This window comes from Thermobia domestica, chromosome 5 (genome assembly GCF_964235325.1).
Source record: "Thermobia domestica chromosome 5, izTheDome1.hap1.1, whole genome shotgun sequence".
Lineage (NCBI taxonomy): Eukaryota > Metazoa > Arthropoda > Insecta > Zygentoma > Lepismatidae > Thermobia > Thermobia domestica.
Genome location: NC_137458.1, coordinates 247,683,985 through 247,696,492, shown reverse-complemented (window position 1 = coordinate 247,696,492; position 12,508 = coordinate 247,683,985). Strand labels below are relative to the sequence as shown.

General features: G+C 38.1%; 1 protein-coding gene across 2 annotated transcripts in view; it reads right to left on the bottom strand.

The window, feature by feature from the left end:
• Nucleotides 1-9,739, bottom strand: part of dib (Cytochrome P450 302a1, mitochondrial) — a 151,764-nt gene extending 142,025 nt beyond the window's left edge. Inside the window, exon 1 of one of the 2 annotated variants that reach the window (XM_081759926.1) lies at nucleotides 9,465-9,739. The gene's annotated coding sequence lies outside the window, so the exon portion shown is untranslated. The remainder of the gene's footprint in view (nucleotides 1-9,464) is intronic. The other variant, XM_081759923.1, reaches the window with a different exon arrangement.
• Nucleotides 9,740-12,508: the final 2,769 nt, after the last annotated feature.

Genomic DNA, 12,508 nt, shown 5'->3' with positions numbered 1-12,508 from the left:
CCGATCTTTCTATGCACTGTTTAGATTTTACAACTTCTTGTAAGCAAGAAAGGTATCACCACCCATGCAGCACTGCAGTCTAGTGGACGAACAATTAACCTTCTCATTAAAAACGTGTATTTTGGCGCACTCTCCCTCCCTGTCCAAAAGAATCCGTTGTTTCGGATGCGGCGAAACTGGTTTTTCCTTTATGTCAGCGGGAGAGCGATAGCAGGTAGCAAGCAAAACGTCCCAGAAAGTTGGACACTGTTCGACTCCTTGTAAGATGGAAAAAATGTTTTATGACCCTTTCAAGACTATGTGTACACGGTGAAATATGGTAGGGTTTCAAGATTTTTTTAAATGACAGCTACAAGTTCTTGTAACGTGGCAACCCATCTTTACTTCCGGCATCATTTGTTTTTGGTGGGCTCCAAACAGGGTCGGACTTAGGCAATTTGCCGCCCCGTACGACGGCATCATTTGACGCTCCCCCCTTCCTTTCTGCAGAAAGAACAAATCTTAAAAGCCACGAATTTAAGTATGCTATCCTATCATGAACAATAAAAGGGAGGGAACGAGCACTTGCACTCAGAAAGGCCTAAACACTACAAATACAATCTCGTTATGTCTTGTTTTTTTTTCTCTAAATAATCTATTATGTTAGTGAAAGATACAGCAAACACACCTACAGAAGAAAGATGTTAATCCTTTTTATAGAATTCAATATCTACTTCAAACTCAATAGATCAGTTTGCAATTCCAGTGCAATTAGCTTTTTATGTTTATTTCTTGATTTTCCTTCTCCATATCTTTAAAAAAATTAAAATTGTTTCCACATTCAATGATAAGGAACTTGTCTGTGACAAAGACAAGACTAGTTTTCATATCAAACCTGTGATTACTAACTAAGTGGAACAGGTGTTAGCTACTGTTCGAGAACTGAGTTCTTGTACTTGAGAACAATCAAGCAATTCATGCTAGGATTTGTTTTAGCATTGTCCATGTGACATTATACTAATGCGACCTTAACATGATTTATGAACATAGTATTCAAATAGAAGGTCAGATCAGAAAATTTAACTACCATCATTATGAAATCTGTTTCCAACAAAAAATATTTTTATACATAATATACGGTAGTTATGACAGATTTTGCCTTCCATCCAAATGCACGTGTTGCACATATGGTACCGCCGGCCCCAGCGTCATTTGAGGTTTTTCTTGGGAGGGAGCAAGATCTCTGATATAAGTAGATTGTTTCAGTTTTCATTAATATATTTTGATTGCATGTGTATATTTCTCAAACTCAATGAGGCTCAAACTCAAACTCGTCCTCTGAAACTCCAACTCACGACCCTGCTTCCAAAGAAATGTGCTACATAATATGGAACTTACAATAGGTATGTTTGCGTTGACCAATAAATACAATAATGAAAGAGAGAATTGCAATTTTTGCCTAAATTTCCGAAATAACACATTTTAAAAAATAAATACATAAAAGATAAAGAAAATAAGGAAAAATGTATTACATTAAAATAAATATTGTTTTTTATGTACCGGTCTATGCATAACAGCCATAATGTTTGGGGTCGAAATTGCAATTTTTTTTTGGGGGGGGGGGAATGAAATCTTTCAGTCTAACATGTTTGATTATGCGCTTTAGACTACGGGAGGCAATGATTAAGGGAAATGAATGAGGATGGTGGAATGAGAAAGTGGGAGGAGACAGGAGTATCCCCAAAAAACACAGACACGATGTTGTGGTCCACCACAAACTTACTTGGCCGGGAATCGAACCAGAGACCCCATACACCAGAGATAAGCGCCACTGAGTCACCGTGCCCCTCTGCAATTTTTGGAATCTTGCACTTACGTTGTTACGGAAGTGACGAAACTACTTAGCGCATTCATCGATCTGCACGATACGATATTCGAAAAGCACCGCAGAACAGGGGTAAAAATGTATCTGAAAAGGTAGGGGGACGCATGACGTCACGCCGTACCCCTGCTTATCTTTACCCATTGTAATTTTCTAGGAAGTGGGTGGACGTCTTAGATATTGTTTCGGAGGTGGGGGAACGACGTCCGCCCGCGTTCCCCCTCACTTTTACCCCTGCCACAGAAGAGAAAATAGGACCCCGACACCAGGGGCGTCATTTAGGGAGGGCAGGAGGGGCAATTGCTCTCTCCCAAGAGTTTGAGTAATACATATACTTTAATCGATTGACTACTAATATACTAGTACAAAACGTGAGTCTTCTTATGTCGGTGGTGCTCTTGCCCCCTCAAGCGAAGTTTGAAATGACGCTCCTTACCGACACTAATTTCTCACAGTAAGCGACACACACTGTAGATCGTTCTCTCACTCTCCCATTTGTTGTGGCGGTTACGCACCCCCTAGATATGCTATATATATATAATTTTAGTGAATAACTTAAAAACAATGTAGAACATCGAAAATTTACGAAGTGAGCCAGATCAGTGGTGCCTTTAGACTGGTTTTAGGGCGCAGGTTGTGCCCATGAAATTGTTTGGGAGGACAATTTTTCATTGAAAATGATATAACCAAAAAGAACTGCAAATTGGGGAGAAAAAGGTAAATTTGTGTGTGAATCGTAAATTTAGGGGGATGTACCCAGGCCCATATTTATATATTCTGCGCCCCTGTGCTTTGAATGATTTGCCGCCCTCCCAAAAACGACCAATATTAGAGTTGAATTCACAGTTTTTGGAGTCGCTTAGATGAATAGTGACAGTTTTAATCCAATTCAACTTCTAGGTCATACTCCGGGGGCGAGATTTTAAAAGTAATCGAAAACGGCAATTGTTAGTGTTGAATACATAGTTTTCGAAGTCGCTAAGTTTAACGGTAGCAGTTTTCATGATGTTCAAGTTCATCCTCACCCCTTTGCAGGGGGTAGGAGAGGATAACTTTTTAAAAATAATCAGATAAGCTAGCTAATTAGTAACTGCTATAATCAGAGCGAATTAAACACATGAACATATTTCCTCGCGCTTGCGCGGAACTCTGCGGGTTTCTAGTTTTATATTACTTTATTGTGAATCTTTAAAAAATCCAAAATTTTGCCGCTCCCTAAATTCTGCTGCCCTTTGCTCAAGCACAGAATAGCAATCATCTAAATACGAGTCTGGTTGTACCCAAGCCCTTGGGGGATGAGCACTCATGAGTCAGCTAGTTCGAAAAATATTATTAAATAAACTTTCTAACACACCTTTTCGTTTGATGCAGAAATTTAGTCTCCCAGTGTTAGGACCTAGGTATTCCTGATCTATAAATAAAGGTCTGGAAACAGTTAAGTTTCTTTGATAGAATTTTGCGTAAACCATAGGGTTGCCAACTGGCCGGTATTTTACCGGCAGAATAGTATTTTTGTCAGCCACAACTATATAATTCAAGGTTTAAAATATAATTATTCTTAATCTCTTCCAAGGATTATGAGCAGATGCCGGAAATTTTATTTTTCTGACTTGGCAACCCCAGTAAACCACCTGGCTCACTTTCTAACTTCTTAAAGCTCTTCATTATCTTTTAAGCTATTCATTAATTTATTATTATTATTATTATTATTATTAAATCTTAGTTCAATCATTTACAATGACCTTAAATGGAATGGAAGATCAAAGCAATGATACTTAAAGCAAAATAAGTACTTAGAAATAACAATATATATCGGACATTAAAGCTTTTTTTTTTCTGAAGATTTCTTTTTTTGAAGGCCAGGCGACGTTCGACCAAACACGACTTGTAAATATAGTCTACAAATTATTTTGGCATTTTTCCTCTTTTGACACACGGATTTCTTTATCATTAGAATGTTTTCCCATCTTATTGGTCACTGCGTTTATCTTCCTTTCTAGCAACAGGAATTTGTTTTACTTTGTGTGTTACATCTAGTCATCACTGTTCATATCGGAAAACTGCCTTGTATGTATAATGTAAGAATCTAAACGGTTTCTTAGAATTTAATGAATAAGATGTCAATAGAGTACTAAAAGCCTCACGACTGAATATATATATATATATATATATATATATATATATATATATATATATATATATCACGACCCCCTCATAAGACGATGCATTCAACGTCCCAACGATGACATATAAGAAGACTTCCCGCTCATAGAGATCTTTTTACATCGATAAAATAAATGTATGAAAAATCCCATGCAAGCTGCCAATTTTCACAAAAATTCCCATTATCTCTATTCCAAAATTAATGTCAAAAAATTCGACAAAATAGGATTTTTCCCACGGGTTGGCATCACTGTCTTAAGGAAGTAGACCCGTAGCCAGGAAGGGGCTAGAGCGGGAGGTGTCAGCCATAAGTAATTTTTGTCCCTTTAAACAGAACATTGTAGAGAATTTTTTAAACGACTCAATACCAAATATGAATTGTTTACATTATTTATCGAATTAATTAAATTCAGCACATTTTACTCGTTTCTTCTTTTATTTCTTAATATTTAGAAGTTAATGATGAAGTTTCGTATAGTCTCAACGCTGTGTAGCCTACCGTAATATTTGTCAGTATAGCATATCATTTTTAAAAGAAGCTACAGCTTTCTTAGACCACGTTTCCATTTTACATTAATCTTGTAGCTGTCATAAAAAAGACCTTGATACCCGATCTTTCTATGCACTGTTTAGATTTTACAACTTCTTGTAAGCAAGAAAGGTATCACCACCCATGCAGCACTGCAGTCTAGTGGACGAACAATTAACCTTCTCATTAAAAACGTGTATTTTGGCGCACTCTCCCTCCCTGTCCAAAAGAATCCGTTGTTTCGGATGCGGCGAAACTGGTTTTTCCTTTATGTCAGCGGGAGAGCGATAGCAGGTAGCAAGCAAAACGTCCCAGAAAGTTGGACACTGTTCGACTCTTTGTAAGATGGAAAAAAATGTTTTATGACCCTTTCAAGACTATGTGTACCCGGTGAAATATGGTAGGGTTTCAAGATTTTTTAAATGACAGCTACAAGTTCTTGTAACGTGGCAACCCATCTTTACTTCCGGCATCATTTGTTTTCGGTGGGCTCCAAACAGGGTCGGCCTTAGGCAATTTGCCGCCCCGTACGACGGCATCATTTGACGCTCCCCCCTTCCTTTCTGCAGAAAGAACAAATCTTAAAAGCCACGAATTTAAGTATGCTATCCTATCATGAACAATAAAAGGGAGGGAACGAGCACTCGCACTCAGAAAGGCCTAAACACTACAAATACAATCTCGTTATGTCTTGTTTTTTTTCTCTAAATAATCTATTATGTTAGTGAAAGATAAAGCAAACACATCTACAGAGGAAAGATGTTACTCCTTTTTATAGAATTCAATATCTAGCTTCAAACTCAATAGATCAGTTTGCAATTCAGTGCAATTAGCTTTTTATGTTTATTTCTTGATTTTCCTTCTCCATATCTTTAAAAAAATTAAAATTGTTTCCACATTCAATGATAAGGAACTTGTCTGTGACAAAGACAAGACTAGTTTTCATATCAAACCTGTGATTACTAACTAAGTGGAACAGGTGTTAGCTACTGTTCGAGAACTGAGTTCTTGTACTTGACAACAATCAAGCAATTCATGCTAGGATTTGTTTTAGCATTGTCAATGTGACGTTATACTAATGCGACCTTAACATGATTTATGAACGTAGTATTCAAATAGAAGGTCAGATCAGAAAATTTAATTACCATCATTATGAAATCTGTTTCCAACAAAAAATATTTTTATACATAATATACAGTAGTTATGACAGATTTTGTCTTCCATGCAAATGCACGTGTTGCACATATGGTACAGCTGGCCCTGGTCCCGTAGCGACATTTCAGGTTTTCCTTGGGAGGGAGCAAGATCTCTGATATAAGTAGATTGTTTCAGTTTTCATTAATATATTTTGATTGCATGTGTATATTTCTCAAACTCAATGAGGCTCAAACTCAAACTCGTTCTCTGAAACCCTAATTCACGACCCTGCTTCCAAAGAAATGTGCTACACGGTGGCGTATTTAGTGGGGAGATTAAACCCGGAAGCCCCTTCGAAATCTTACTTACTGTAGTAAAGTATATGAAATATCTTGCAGAATTTTCATATTTTCAGGCAGAGCCCCTCCCCCCCCCCGAAACAAAAAATCGTAAATACGCCACTAGTGCTACATAATATAGAACTTACAATAGTTACGTTTGCGTTGACCAATAAATACTATAATGAAAGAGAGAATTGCAATTTTTGCCTAAATTTCCGAAATAACACATTTTAAAAAATAAATACATAAAAGTTAAAAAAGATAAGGAAAAATATATTACATTAAAATAAATTTTGCTTTTTATGTACCGGTCTATGCATAACAGCCATAATGTTTGGAATCGAAATTGCATTCTTTTTTGGGGAGGGGGAAGTGAAATATTTCAGTCTAACGTGTTTGATTATGCGCTTTACCTAGGTAGACTACGGGAGACGATGATTAACGGAAATGAATGAGAATGGTGGAATGGGAAAGTCAGAGGAAACAGAAGTATCCTCTAAAAACACAGACACGATGTTGTGGTCCACCACAAACTTACTTGGCCGGGAATCGAACCAGAGACCCCATACACCAGAGATAAGCGCCACTGAGTCACCGTGCCCCTCTGCAATTTTTGGAATCTTGCACTTACGTTGTTACGGAAGTGACGAAACTACTTAACGCATTCATCGATCTGCACGATACGATATTCGAAAAGCACCGCAGAACAGGGGTAAAAATGTATCTGAAAAGGTAGGGGGACGCATGACGTCACGCCGTACCCCTGCTTATCTTTACCCATTGTAATTTTCTAGGAAGTGGGTGGACGTCTTAGATATTGTTTCGGAGGTGGGGGAACGACGTCCGCCCGCGTTCCCCCTCACTTTTACCCCTGCCACAGAAGAGAAAATAGGACCCCGACACCAGGGGCGTCATTTAGGGAGGGCAGGAGGGGCAATTGCTCCCTCCCAAGAGTTTGAGTAATACATATACTTTAATCGATTGACTACTAATATACTAGTACAAAACGTGAGTCTTCTTATGTCGGTGGTGCTCTTGCCCCCTTCAAGTGAAGTCTGAAATGACGCCCCTTACCGACACTAATTTCTCACAGTAAGCGGCACACACTGTAGATCGTTCTCTCACTCTCCCATTTGTTGTGGCGGTTACGCACCCCCTATACTATATATATAATTTTATTGAATAACTTAAAAACAATGTAGAACATCGAAAATTTACGAAGTGAGCCAGATCAGTGGTGCCTATAGACTGGTTTTAGAGCGCAGGTTGTGCCCATGAAATTGTTTGGGAGGACAATTTTTCATTGAAAATGATATAAACCAAAGAAGAACTGCAAATTTGGTGAGAAAAAGGTAAATTTGTGTGTGAATTGTAAATTTAGGGGGATGTACCCAGGCACGTATTTATATATTCTGCGCCCCTGTGCTTTAAATGATTTGCCGCTCTCCCGAAAACGACCAATATTAGAGTTGAATTCAGGGGCGGATCCAGGGGGCGATCGCCCCCCAGAAGAGGAAACTTTCTTATATATATAAATAAATATAAATAAAACCCATCCCAAAGTTTGAAGCACTTAAAAGTAGCAGTATGACAACCCCCCCCCCAGAAGTCGGTCCTGGATCCGCCCCTGGTTGGATTCACAGTTTATGGAGTCGCTGAGATAAATAGTGACAGTTTTAATCCAATTCAACTTGAAGGTCATACTCCACCCCCCAGGGAGGGGGCGAGATATTAAAAGTAATCGAAAACGGCAAATATTAGTGTTGAATTCATAGTTTTCGAGGTCGCTATCAGTTTTCATGATGTTTTAGTTCATCCTCACCCCTTTGCGGTTTGTAGGAGAGCATGACTTTTTAAAAATAATCAGATAAGCTAGGTAATTAGTAACTACTGTAATCAGAGCGAATTAAACACATGAACATATTTCCTCGCGCTTGCGCGGGACTCTGCGGGTTTCTAATTTTCTATTACTTTATTGTGAATCTTGTAAAAAATCCAAAATTTTGCCGCCCCCTAAATTCTGCTGCCTTTTGCTCAAGCACAGAATAGCAATCACCTAAATACGGACCTGGTTGTACCCAAGGCCCTGGAAGATGAGCACTCATGAGTCAGATAGTTCGAAAAATATTATTAAATAAACTTTCTAACACCTTTTCGTTTGATGCAGAAATTTAGTCTCCGAGTATTAGGACCTAGGTATTTTTTTCTATTCCTGATCTATAAAGGTCTGGAAACAGTTAAGTTTCTTTGATAGAATTTTGCGTAAACCATAGGGTTGACAACTGGCCGGTATGTTACCGGCAGAATAGTATTTTTGTCAGCCACAACTATGTAATTCAAGGTTTAAAATACAATTATTCTTAATCTGTTCCAAGGATTATGAGCAAGGTGACCAGAACTTTTACTTTCAAAAACGGGACGCATACGAATCGGCGACGGGAGGGGGGGGGGTAACTTCCATATTGCATTTTGGGACTCAGCAGTGTTTTCAATTTACAAAAAACACAAGTAAGAATAATAACACAGAGTTTCTAACTTAAGTACTACCCAACAATACTTTTAACTACTTCAACATTCAGAATTCCCACTCAATTCCCACTTGAACCACAGAACACTCAATTTTCATTTGAATATTCAGAAGTTCTAGGCACGGCTGAACCTTCCCAATGCAAGGGCGGATCGAGGACCGACTTCTGGGGGGGGCGTTGGGTTGTCATACTGCTACTTTTAAGGGCTCCAAACTTTGGGACGGGTTTTATTTATATATATAAAATAAGAAAGTTTCCTTTTCCGGGGGGGTCGATCGCCTCCCTGGATCCGCCCCTGTCCCAATGGGTGTTGGTACGGAAGAGTGTAGAATTAACATTGACCATTCATATTTTGAATAATAATTACGGGACACAGGGTCATGTTTGCTTAAAAACGGGACATTTAGGCGTCCCGTTTGAGAATCAGAAAAAAAAACGGGACAACGGTTGAAAATAAGGGACTGTCCTGGCTAAAACGAGACGTCTGGTCACCTTGATTATGAGCAGATGCCGGTGATTTTATTTTTCTGACTTGGCAACCCCAGTACACCACCTGGCTCACTTTTCTAATTTCTTGAAGTTCTTCATTGTCTTTTAAGCAATTCATTAACTTATTATTGTTATTACTATTTTATATTATTATTATTATTATCATTTTAATGAAGGGTGCAATGCTGGCAGCCGCCACTGCTTCAGCTCCCATAATTCCATGTGACAACACATGACGTATGAACTTGGATACAAGCCAAATCAGCTGATGTTGACGCTTGTCAACGAGACAGTATGAGTTTCATTTAAGCGCATGCCAGCTGAACCGGAATATCAAATTAAATACTAAAATACCTTATTAGTGGTAGCTATGGGTTAAATCACAAATATTATTTTCTAAAAGTAAAGTAACATACCTGTATATTTTCCAACGTGAAAACAGCCACACAAATGCCCGCTGGTTTCTAGGAACATCGACAAACTGTGCTTCTGAATAAAAATATAAGGAAGTTTTGTTATTCTAAGTACATAAGGTGCTGCCTCCTTTCGATTTTATTTCTTTTGCTATTCAAGGTCAGGGTCAACGCTGCACGACCACGAAGCTCCTTCTGGTGCCATGCAGCCAAGATAAAAAGATCTACTTGCCAGCGGACGCCCCTTTTGTTCAATGTACGATAAGAATCGCAAATCGAAAACGGGATGTTGAAGAATGAAGCTGCTGAAAGTGAAAGAACAATATTAATGTGTCTGCTGGACATCCCATCAGCATTCAAGAAGTAAGTGTTTAGTCCTGTCTCTTCTGTAGACATGGTGCGGAAGATTATCGGAGTAGTGTAGAATACAGTCTGATACAGTGTATAGTAGAAGCGAAAGGTAGCAATACGATTACGCTCTTTCAGCTAGAGGAGATGACCACTGGTTAACGAAAGCAGATTAATGGAACAATTAATGGAATGAAAATGTGAGAGGAAAACTGGAGAACTCCAAGATATCTCATGAACAAATCTTTCCATTACAAATCAACGTCGCTTAAGATCCAACCAATGACCCTCCGTAGAAGAGTGAGTGCTGTGCTACTGAGCTACACCCTTTGATGTATAATAGAGTAGAGTGGGGAGTAGAGAAAAAATCCTTCAGTTGGACAACCCACGATTATGCTCTTTAGACTAAGGAAGACGACAGCAAAATTAAACTGCCGCTAATTTTAGTGTTTTTCTGTAATATCTTCAAAACAAATAAAAAATATTCGTAAAGCAGAAACGTAGTGAACTAGACAATACTATTTCGCATGTGATACCTTTATCACAATTCATCTATCTGCTTTCGATTTGCAACTGTAGATAGATTTAGCATTTTTTTTTTTTTTTTTTTTTTTTTTTGGCGGATTCTGTAAAGAGCAGCATCCCAAAAGCAGATAGGAATGTGAATTGTGGTAAAGGTATCACATGCAAAATCGTATTGTCTAGTTTATTATGTTTCTGCTTTTTGAATATTTTTATTTTATTTTGAAGATATTACAGAAAAAAAAAACTCTGAAATTAGCGGTAGTTTAATTTCGCTGTAGAGAAGACCCTTAAGGCAAGTGAATGACGATGGTATAATTGGTGAAATGAGAGTGTGAGAGGAAACTGGAATACCCCGAGAAAACCCACGAATACGATGTTGTCCACCACAAACTTACTTGGCCGGGAATCGAACCAGGGACCCTAGGAACCAAAGATAAGCACTCTACCACTGACCCATCGTACCCCTGCAGGAACAGAGAATATATTAATACAGCGTATTAAGATACTATACAAAAGTTTGTGCCCTATTTTGAATATTATAGAGTAAAAGTCCAACCAGTGGTACGATGCTTATTAGGGAATTTGGAATTGTACGAGGGACTTCAAGTTATAACCGGATTTTTTTTTTCTGTTACATGGAGAATACAACACGTGAATCAATTACTGTTATTTTTCAAGGTACTTCAAATTATACACGCACACACTTCCCACCGTATATTCCTTTTTACCAAAAGTATGAAGACTGACATAATCAAGCGAATGCCTTTATCAGTATAATCCTTTTAAGTTACTTCAAAGTAAAGCGCTGCCGCATATATCTAATATTTAAAAACAATACATATACATAATGTCAGGTGGTGTAATAAAACTTAATAATATTATAGCTGTTTTGGATTTGAGTTTGAGTTCAGCAACAAGGCTATATCAGAGGTGGACCTACAGCTTAACGGGGATCCTGGAGAGCGCGGTGGCTCAATTGTAGAGTGCTTATTCCGATGCGTTGGGTCCCTGGTTCGATGCCTGTCCTAGTAAGTTTGTGTTGAGCAACATCGTATTCGTGGGTTTTCTTGGGGTACTCCCGTTCCCTCCCACATGCTCATTCCACTAATTCTTCCATTATAATTTACTTGCCTGAATCATCTGCTTCCCTTAGACTAAAGGGCATAATCGTGAGACGTTAAACTGAAAGATTTTATTTTATTTTTATTTTACGTGAAATCTAAATCACATGAGTAGGGGAGACCGGGGGAAAATGTAACAAATTTTACATTTTATTTTTTTCTCACATGTTTATGCTCGGATAAGTCTCAAAATTACACAATATCTTAAGTGAAGTTTTGTTGCTCCATTCAATTTTTTTCATACATGACAATTTCTAATATAGAAAGTTACGAAACATTTTATGACAGCATCTGTCTTGTTACAAACGTCCCGTGCCCGGGTCAATTGTAACAGAGCTTTGGGACAATTGTAACACGATGCTGTAAAGGAAAACTACAATATACTGTATATGGATGGCAAAACAATGTATATGGTTAAATAATACTGACACTCATAATAATAATACTGATAGGTTTTACAACGGATAGGACAACAAATTAACAGTATAGACTACATCCTCAAATTTAAAAGTAGACCTATTTAAAAAATATACAATTTCCACGCGTCAATAAGATGCATGAACGAAATGCGAACGAGATGCATGAACGGAACTATTTTTTGTCCATTATCTCGGGAACGGTAAATCATAGACAGATGATATTGGTATTGATCAATACCTAAAAGGATGTTAAATATTTTGGTACCAATGTTAACTGGTTGCCACTGGCCAAACCAGTGGCCAGTTGAATAGTGGCCACCGGGTACTATTTGGTTCCAAAATGTTCACTATCCTCTTAGGTATTGACCAATGCTAATATCATCTCTCTATAACTTATGGTTCCATTGATATGACACCTTAAATCTTCCGAAATTGGACATTTATTGGCCAATATCACGGGAACGGTAAGTGACACAAAAAATCCCATCAGTTTCTCAGGTAGTTTTGCTGCTCCATCGAATGGAGGGCCCAAATTAACAAAATCGCAAATAACAGACAGAAATAGAGAATTCAGTATCGAACTTTTTAAGTTCATCGAAAATTATAAATTGTTGTTATCAACACTTGTCCTTTT